Source organism: Coregonus lavaretus (genome assembly GCF_964263955.1).
Source record: "Coregonus lavaretus genome assembly, chromosome: 3".
In the NCBI taxonomy this organism is placed as follows: Eukaryota; Metazoa; Chordata; class Actinopteri; order Salmoniformes; family Salmonidae; genus Coregonus; species Coregonus lavaretus.
In genome coordinates, this window is record NC_139990.1 from 16,536,666 (window position 1) to 16,545,165 (window position 8,500).

Below are 8,500 nucleotides of genomic sequence, written 5' to 3' on the forward strand. Positions count from 1 at the left end.
CCTTGAAATACATCCACAGGTACACCTCCAATTGACTCAAATTATGTCAATTAGCCTATCAGAAGCTTCTAATGCCATGACATCATTTTCTGGAATTTTGCAAGCTGTTTAAAGGCACAGTCAACTTAGTGTATGTAAACTTCTGACCCACTGGAATTGTGATACAGTGAATTATAAGTGAAATAATCTGTCTGTAAACAATTGTTGGAAAAATTACTTGTGTCATGCACAAAGTAGATGTCCTAACCGACTTGCCAAAACTATAGTTTGTTAACAAGATATTTGTGGAGGGGTTGAAAAACGAGTTTTAATGACTCCAACCTAAGTGTATGTAAACTTCAACTGTACAGCAGTAGATCCTTAACTAGCCTCTCAAAGCACTTCATGATGACAAGTGAGTGCTATGGGGCGATAGTCATTTAGTTCAGTTACCTTCGCTTTCTTGGTTACAGGAACAATGGTGGACATCTTGAAGCAAGTGGGGACAACAGACTGGGATAGGGAGAGATTGAATATGTCCATAAACACTCCAGCCAAGACACTAAGATAACCTGCCTAAATGACTAACTGACGTCTGTAGCCATGAAGTGCTTTGAAAGGCTGGTCATGGCTCACATCAACACCACACAGTAAAAACAGAAGTGTTAATTTAACTCCTATCGAGTTGAATTTAACTCTGTTTCAGATAACATTTGGTCCCACTCAAAATCAGTGTAAAATGTACTCTTTGGTCAGTGTAAAACTTTTAGAGTTAATTCTACTCCATATTGTGTAAAAAATAACAATGAAATGTGTCAAAATATTTAACACTGTAGTTTAATCACACTGTTGAGAGTAATATGATTACACTGTATAGAGTTAAGTCAACTACAATTTTACTTTAAAAAATGACACTTTAAAGTGTAATGATATTTACTTTTCATTTCTCTACAGTGTTTTTTTTTTTTTAATTTAAATCATATGATGTAGTGTTACTGAATTATAGAAAGATCAATACTATCAAATAAAACAAAGCACAATAATACAAGATGAGAGCACCCACATTTATTGAAAAAAAAAAGTATAATTTCAATGTCCGTGAATTTACATTGTACACCCATTGCCTTGTCTATGACAGAAGTATAACATCATAAAAATGTTCACCAGAGAAAGCAATATGGCACAACAAGGAGAGCTGTGTCATTTCCTCCATATGACCTTTGTATGTCAAAAGGTCTAGGGTAGTGCAGGTTGTCGACATGAAAAAAAACTAAATCATGCTTTGATCTGATCACCTCATATGCATGGAAATGTTCTTGAAAAGTTACTGTAACTAAAGGCACTGTGAGTAGTAACAGTTTTTCACACATTATCAGAACTGACTCAATCTGATAAAACAAGGGCACTTCAGAGTCAACTTCGCCACAGATAACCAAGTGTGGGCGATAAACATACCCATTATGTTTAGCCCAATTAACCTTCATAACCTGAATGCTACTGGGCACTTGCATTGCCAAAGCAATTTCAGAACCTCCTTTTACCATATTTAAAGCCACCATTTTTCCTGGACCAATATCTAACCGACTAAAAGTTGTTGATCTTCGCCAACTATATGCCATATGATTCTGATGCTTTTTTGCCAGCGTTTTGGTAATATTTTTAAACGATTTAAGCTGTTTTTTGAAAAAATTATGTTTGCCTTCATACCTCATACACCAACTATGAAGTACAGGCCCTATTTTCTGGATGCAGCGGGGATAGTGGATAAGAAAATGGTGCTTTGGTAAAAGTTTTTTCTGAGGATACAACTTCTTAAACAGTGTATGGTGATCAACAATCAAATGTTTTAAATATACACATAGACCTTGAGATAACATGGGCGAGAATATAATGTTAATTATTTGCAATAATAAAAGAAGCAGGCCCCAGTGTTGGTCAGTAGAAGTTACCAAATCTCCAAAGATAAGAGGAACATTCCTAAGTAAGCACCAGGACTGAATTGCATTCAGTCCCAGATCATTAGATCCTTCACTTAAATTAACAGTCACAGGCCTGTTATTTCTCTCTGTGAAACCATAATCAAAACTTTGTATTCTTGAATGTATTTCTCCTGATGTAACATGTTTTTCATTCAAATACAGAAATAATAACTTCAATTCGTACTGGCCAACCCCTTCTAACACATCATGCATCACATCAACTGAGAAGTTCTCAGTTGTGTGAAAATACCTCAATGAATTTAATATGCATGACCTTTTCACACCAAAAACATACGGAAGGGATGGATTACAAGCCATTTCTTGACAGTGAGCAGTATGCATATCTTTGGTGCGTAAAACTATTTTGGAAGAATCTTCAGAGAATTCTGTTTGAAAGTCCTCCTTTTCTGCTAAACAGAACCTGCAACAGTACCTTGCACTGAAAGACTCCACCAGACCAAACAAACTATGCAAACCCAAATTATCACCTGTTACCTGTACTACAGTGCCACGTACATAACCACTGTATAATGGAATCTCAATACCATCGCTCTCTAACACTTTAATGTCTCGAACAATGGGAGCAAAAATTTCACTAAAACCATATCGTTTAACATCTTGAGTATGAAATAAGGCGCACAGGTGTATGTTAGCCAAAAAAGAATTCCATTTTGGAGAGAAGTTTCTTAAAGTAAAATATACTCCACCCAATTTATGAATACCTCGCTTGGAACCCAATGGGTTGGCGACCTCAAAATCATCATAGAACATCTGGACCTGTATTGTCTGCTTCTCAGTTGAGAACAGGGGGTGACTTTTAAAAAAAGATCCATCACAAATATCTCTCAGTCTAGAGTTGCTGGTAGCTGAGCTTTGCAACATTTCTGCAAAATACTGACTTTTAAATATTGACTGCAGTGTAGATAAAATTGGAATATACATGAATTTATCTTGAACTACTACCTGATCATATGTTCCAGTCTTTTTATTTCGTCTTGTGTCAAATCTTGAACCAATCACACATTCAACTGGTTCTACTATTTCCCACTTGGCAGTCATAAATTTTGATCGCTTGTATTCCGAATTTAGAACTGTGAAAGGATTCTCTAACCCCTCAAAACACGCCTCAACTTTCTTGCACATTTCTGTTTCTCTTTCATTACTAAATACATGCTTTATCACTGTTTCTTTAGCATGCTGATGAATATCTTGAACAATCTCTTCCATGGAAATCACTACAGTATTTACTGTACTTTGACCAACACCTGCTGCCTTTAGATCAGAAATAACAGCTGCACAACTATTTACAATGTATGGCGAAGATAACTCTGACTCAGCCTCTAAACATTCAGTCGACACTTCAACATGAGAAATATTACTGGTGTTGACGGTACTTTGAGGGTCTGAAAGATCATCTTCTATAGAATCTACTAAACTTTCTCCGTGGCACTTGTTAAGATGTTTTCTAAAACCAGAAAAGCTACCAAAAGAACGTGAGCATCCTTCTTGACCACATTTCAGAAAAAGAGTCCTGCCTGTACATAGCCCATGAATTATCTTAAGGTGCTTAACAAGGTTGTTTGGACTTCCATGGTCACTTTTGCAAAGAAAACACTTCATAGTTTTATCTCAACTAACGCACCATTCTTGCTCGCAACTCAGCAACTCTAGGAGTCTCCTTTGTTTCCCCCATGTCGATGTTATAGATGGTTGTTTGCACAAAAGTGAAAAAGCTGCTCAAGGAAGAACTGTATGACGTACCAAATACGTAATGGGCTTTAAAGACTTCGTCAAAAGCTCCTACTGAACCTGTTGCCTTGCATGGAAGAGCATGCTTGTCAACCACAATGAAGTAGGAGTGAATGCTGCTCTGTGTGGATCCCTGGGCGAGAAGGTAGGGCTGACTGCTTTGGGTGATGTTGTCAAGATGCTGCTGCACACTGGTTCCAACCTACAAAAAAAACACATTCAACAGAATTGTTTTGGTGACTAACCTCTGACAATAGATAAGATCACCTCAAACTGTGCACAAGATTGAGATGATGGAATATATATTTTAAACAACTGTTAAGCATACCTTTTGAAATCTGATGAGCTGATCTACAGCTTGATATGCAGACATCTTTCCCGGCCTCTTTCTACCTTGTGCAGATGGTGGTAGCAAATGTAGCAGCAGCAAGATGGCAGACATGTCACTGTCCCAGCCTACAAATAAGTAAATAAAAACCTGGTTAACATTGTGCCGTAGCATAACATTCTTATTCACAACTTGCACCATTATGGACATATAATGCACACCTACATTATCCACATAAAAAGTAAAACAGTTCATTCATACCATTCTCAACTTCAGCAGCTGACTCAGCATTGCGCATCAAATCCAAGAGTTCTGTGGTGGATACAAGTCCATGGCTTTCCTTTATTACTTTTGCTTTGAAAGTGGTTGGCCACTTCTCCAAGAATTTGTTGGCTGTGGCCTCACCAAACAGAAGTCTGAAATCTTGTTCTATCTGCAATGTAACACACAAAGACAGAAATAATGAGTGTTACCTTATTCTTCATTGGATATTTTTGGTGATGCAGTGAATTAAGTTGTCATACCAGTCCTGGTGTGTCCAGAAATCTTGGGAAGACCGAGAAGACATCTGATGATTTGGCTTCATCGTTGACCATTGCTTGCCGATATATGAAGGTCATTTTCATCTTCTCACGGACAGTGTTTTCATCAGCAGAGTGTCTCAAAACAGCAATAGCTGCTTCCACATCCTCATCAGATGGCTCTCTGTCATAGGTGAAGGGCTGACGATCACGGCCTGGCCCACCAACTTAAGACAAAATACAGTGTTAAGAAATCCTTTCTGTACAATTCACAGGTCACCATTATAATTACATGTCACTGATCAGAAAACATACCTTTAGGAGATTTGCTGACTGAGGCACCTCTTTCCTCTGCTGTTTTTCTTTGTATGGTCTTCAATCGCCATGCAAGGTATCCGGAACCACTCTCCGGATCGTAGTAATGATCCTATATTATTATAAATAAATTATAAAGGAGTACTATTCCCATTTCATAGAGTGAATATGTGCATAATGTTGCAATAACCCATTTACTTACATATCCATGTTGTGAGTATGGGTCTTCTAGATAGGGAAACAAAGCTACTATCCCCTGTGCATACATCACTCTGACACTTTTGGGGGGGGATGTCCTAGCATATGAATTCAAAGTTAACATCACACTGAATTGATATTGCACAACACATTTTACATAATTAATAACCGGAAAATAATAACAATGTTTCTTTACAGCCCATCTATATGCTTAATGCTTACCCATGTGTTTCTGTCATCTCAGCAGCAAGTATGTTGATCATCTGTCTTCTGGTGGCATCTGTCAGAGATTTGGTTTTTCCATACTCTTGCATAATGCGTTCACCACCAGGCTTTGATGTTAGGATTTTTTCAATCAGCTATAGGTGGAAAGAAATGTGCTTTCCGTAATTGTAAAACAATATGTAATGCTGTCACATGATGAAACAACATTCAGATTGGACTTAACAGCAATGTTCACCACTTACTGCTTTTGCCTCATAGTTTATGTGGCATGGCCTTTTAGGCTGGCTTCCTTCGCCAGCCGCTACTTCTTCAACATCGTCACACACAGTGAAATTCAGAATGATGGTGTCATCAGATGTACCCGAGCATGATGATGAATGAGAGGTATCTGTTCATTATTAAATTTGTGCAAAACATAGAAACATATTACAATAAACTGTTATTTTTAAGACAATAAAGGTTCTCATTCTGGCCTTTAAACTAAAAAACTAATTGAATGAATGAATACCAAGTCCATTGCCCAGCATGATTCTGAAAGTTCCAGGTGACTCCTTTACTAATTCTTCAAAAACATCTGAGTCAACTTCTGTGTCAGACTGGTCATACACCTTAATGTCTGGCTTTCTGCTTTCTGGTATGTTGAATTTTAGACACACTGTTAAAAAAAGAAGAAAAAAAAGAAAAACATGCATTCCCTTCTCACAAGAATCCAAGTTCATACTTAAGGTTGCCTCATGTGTTCACAAAATGATGAAAGACAAGGATCTGCACCTGATTTTATGTTACTGAAAATATAAAGCACAGCAGAAATGACTATAGACCTAAATAGATATCATAAGATAATAGCTTAATGCTGTATTATTTTGTCATTAGGGTGATATGTATTGCTTTAACCTATTATACCTACCTTCTTTCAAGAAAGCATTGAATGTCAGCTCAGACAGCTTGACGTATTTCTGCTCTTCCCCGAGCTGAACACGCAACAGCATTTTGCCTCTGTTAACAAAGAAAATATATATTCAAAATCATCATTTAGTGCTGGTTCAACTAAGCGTTAGCTAACTATCCATTTATCTCAGTAGTACTAGCTACGCAATGCACTATGCATTACTTAGACGTTACACTGCAATTACAAAGGCTGAAGTAGACAAAGTTGTGCTGGTTGAATATAACGTTAAGCTGCCATTTTCTGCAGCAAATGGGTGTAGGCTAGTTCAAGTTTAGAGGCACATTGTCCCATTAGCTACCAAATAACTAGCTATGTGTCAAAGTTAGCTAGCTCATTAGCCATTTTAGTTCGAACAGTAGCTAACCATTAAAATGGTTAAGCAATGTTAAACAAACCCGTCATGCAAATCAGTGATCTAAGTTATCGTTTTATAACACCAACATTAGCTGGCTAACTATCAGAAGCATGCTAACATTACCGTTATATATAGCTTTATAAAAAACAGTTAACGTTAGTGTAAGGAAGCCTGGGAAGCTATACAATAACGTTAGCTAACAATACTATCTGTATAAATGTTTTGTTGTTAGCGAACGTTATTTTACGTATTTACCATTCTGACAAACTTCATTCGTGAAAATATTGCAACACAAAGAAAGACAGTTACCAATACTGATTGCAAGCTAGCTAACCGCATGACAAGCACAATCTGCGCTCATGCCAAACGGTGGTGTCCTTCAAACGAACTGATTAGCTAAGTTAACGTTACCTATTTTTAGCCATATGAAACAGCAAGCCATTCACAAAAATATCAAACATATTCCATGGGTATATCATATAACAGTTATTACTGTCAACCATCTGAACTTACAAGCTAATTTAGCTGGCTGATGACGAGGTCACTGCAAGGGGGACCGCCGCATGGAACTCGTAACTTAAAATATGACCTTGACATCAGCACAACTCTAAAATTATGTAAAGTTAAAAAATACCGGTTTGGTGTTGAAAAAACGGGGATGTAACTTACCTAGCAATATCTGTGGCCTAGCTACTCCTTCGCAATCTTCCTCCACCAACGTACGTGCCAAACTTCAGCAAAGCAGAGTGGCGGGTATTCATCACTGCTGTAGAGTTGAAATTGTCACTGCGTATCTGCAGATTTTTACACTCACTTTTAACTCCACTGATAGAGCAACTTTACTCTCAAAAATGTTGAAAATACTCTATCTGGGTTAAAATAACTTTACTCTGAAATATTAACACCCCATTTTTTACTGTGCATTATCCCAGAAACCCTAGACCTACTCCAATTTGCATACCGCTCCAACAGATCCACAGATGATGCAATATCTATTGCACTCCACACTTCCCTTTCCCACCTGGACAAGAGGAACACCTACGTGAGAATGCTATTCATTGACTACAACTACAGCTACAGCACCATAGTGCCCTCAAAGCGCATCACTAAGCTAAGGATCCTGGGACTAAACACCTCCCTCTGCAACTGGATCCTGGACTTCCTGACGGGCCGCCCCCAGGTGGTAAGGGTAGGTAACAACACATCTGCCACACTGATCCTCAACAAGGGGGCCCCTCAGGGGTGCGTGCTCAGTCCCCTCCTGTACTCCCTGTTCACCCATGACTGCATGGCCAGGCACGACTCCAACACCATCATTAAGTTTGCCGACGACACAACAGTGGTAGGCCTGATCACCGACAACGATGAGACAGCCTATAGGGAGGAGGTCAGAGACCTGGCCGTGTGGTGCCAGGATAACAACCTCTCCCTCAACGTGACCAAGACAAAGGAGATGATTGTGGACTACAGAAAAAAAAAGAGGACTGAGCACGCCCCCATTCTCATCGACAGGGCTGTAGTGGAACAGGTTGAGAGCTTCAAGTTCCTTGGTGTCCACATCACCACGAACTATCATGGTCCAAAGACACCAAGACAGTCGTGAAGAGGGCACGACAAAGCCTATTCTCCCTCAGGAGACTGAAAAGATTTGGCATGGGTCCTCAGATCCTCAATTTTTTTTACAGCTGCACCATCGAGACTTTTTTTACAGCTGCACCACCATGACTGGTTGCATCACCGCCTGGTATGGCAACTGCTTGGTCTCCGACCGCAAGGCACTACAGAGGGTAGTGCGTACGGCCCAGTACATCACTGGGGCCAAGCTTCCTGCCATCCAGGACCTCTATACCAGGCGGTGTCAGAGGAAGGCCCTCAAAATTGTCAAAGACTCCAGCCACCCAG

General features: G+C 39.1%; 2 long non-coding RNA genes across 2 annotated transcripts; both read right to left on the bottom strand.

Moving 5' to 3' along the window:
• Window positions 1–1,024: 1,024 nt before the first annotated feature.
• On the bottom strand, window positions 1,025–4,608 carry LOC311124120. Its single transcript, XR_014612691.1, has 4 exons — window positions 4,560–4,608; window positions 4,297–4,468; window positions 4,036–4,163; window positions 1,025–3,909 (listed from the first exon to the last, which is right to left on the bottom strand). It is a non-coding gene; the product is annotated as an uncharacterized lncRNA (long non-coding RNA).
• A 6-nt stretch (window positions 4,609–4,614) lies between these two features.
• Window positions 4,615–7,505, bottom strand: LOC311124127. The gene is made up of 8 exons (XR_014612692.1): window positions 7,268–7,505; window positions 6,202–6,290; window positions 5,803–5,949; window positions 5,537–5,682; window positions 5,292–5,428; window positions 5,074–5,167; window positions 4,872–4,983; window positions 4,615–4,783 (listed from the first exon to the last, which is right to left on the bottom strand). It is a non-coding gene; the product is annotated as an uncharacterized lncRNA (long non-coding RNA).
• Window positions 7,506–8,500: the final 995 nt, after the last annotated feature.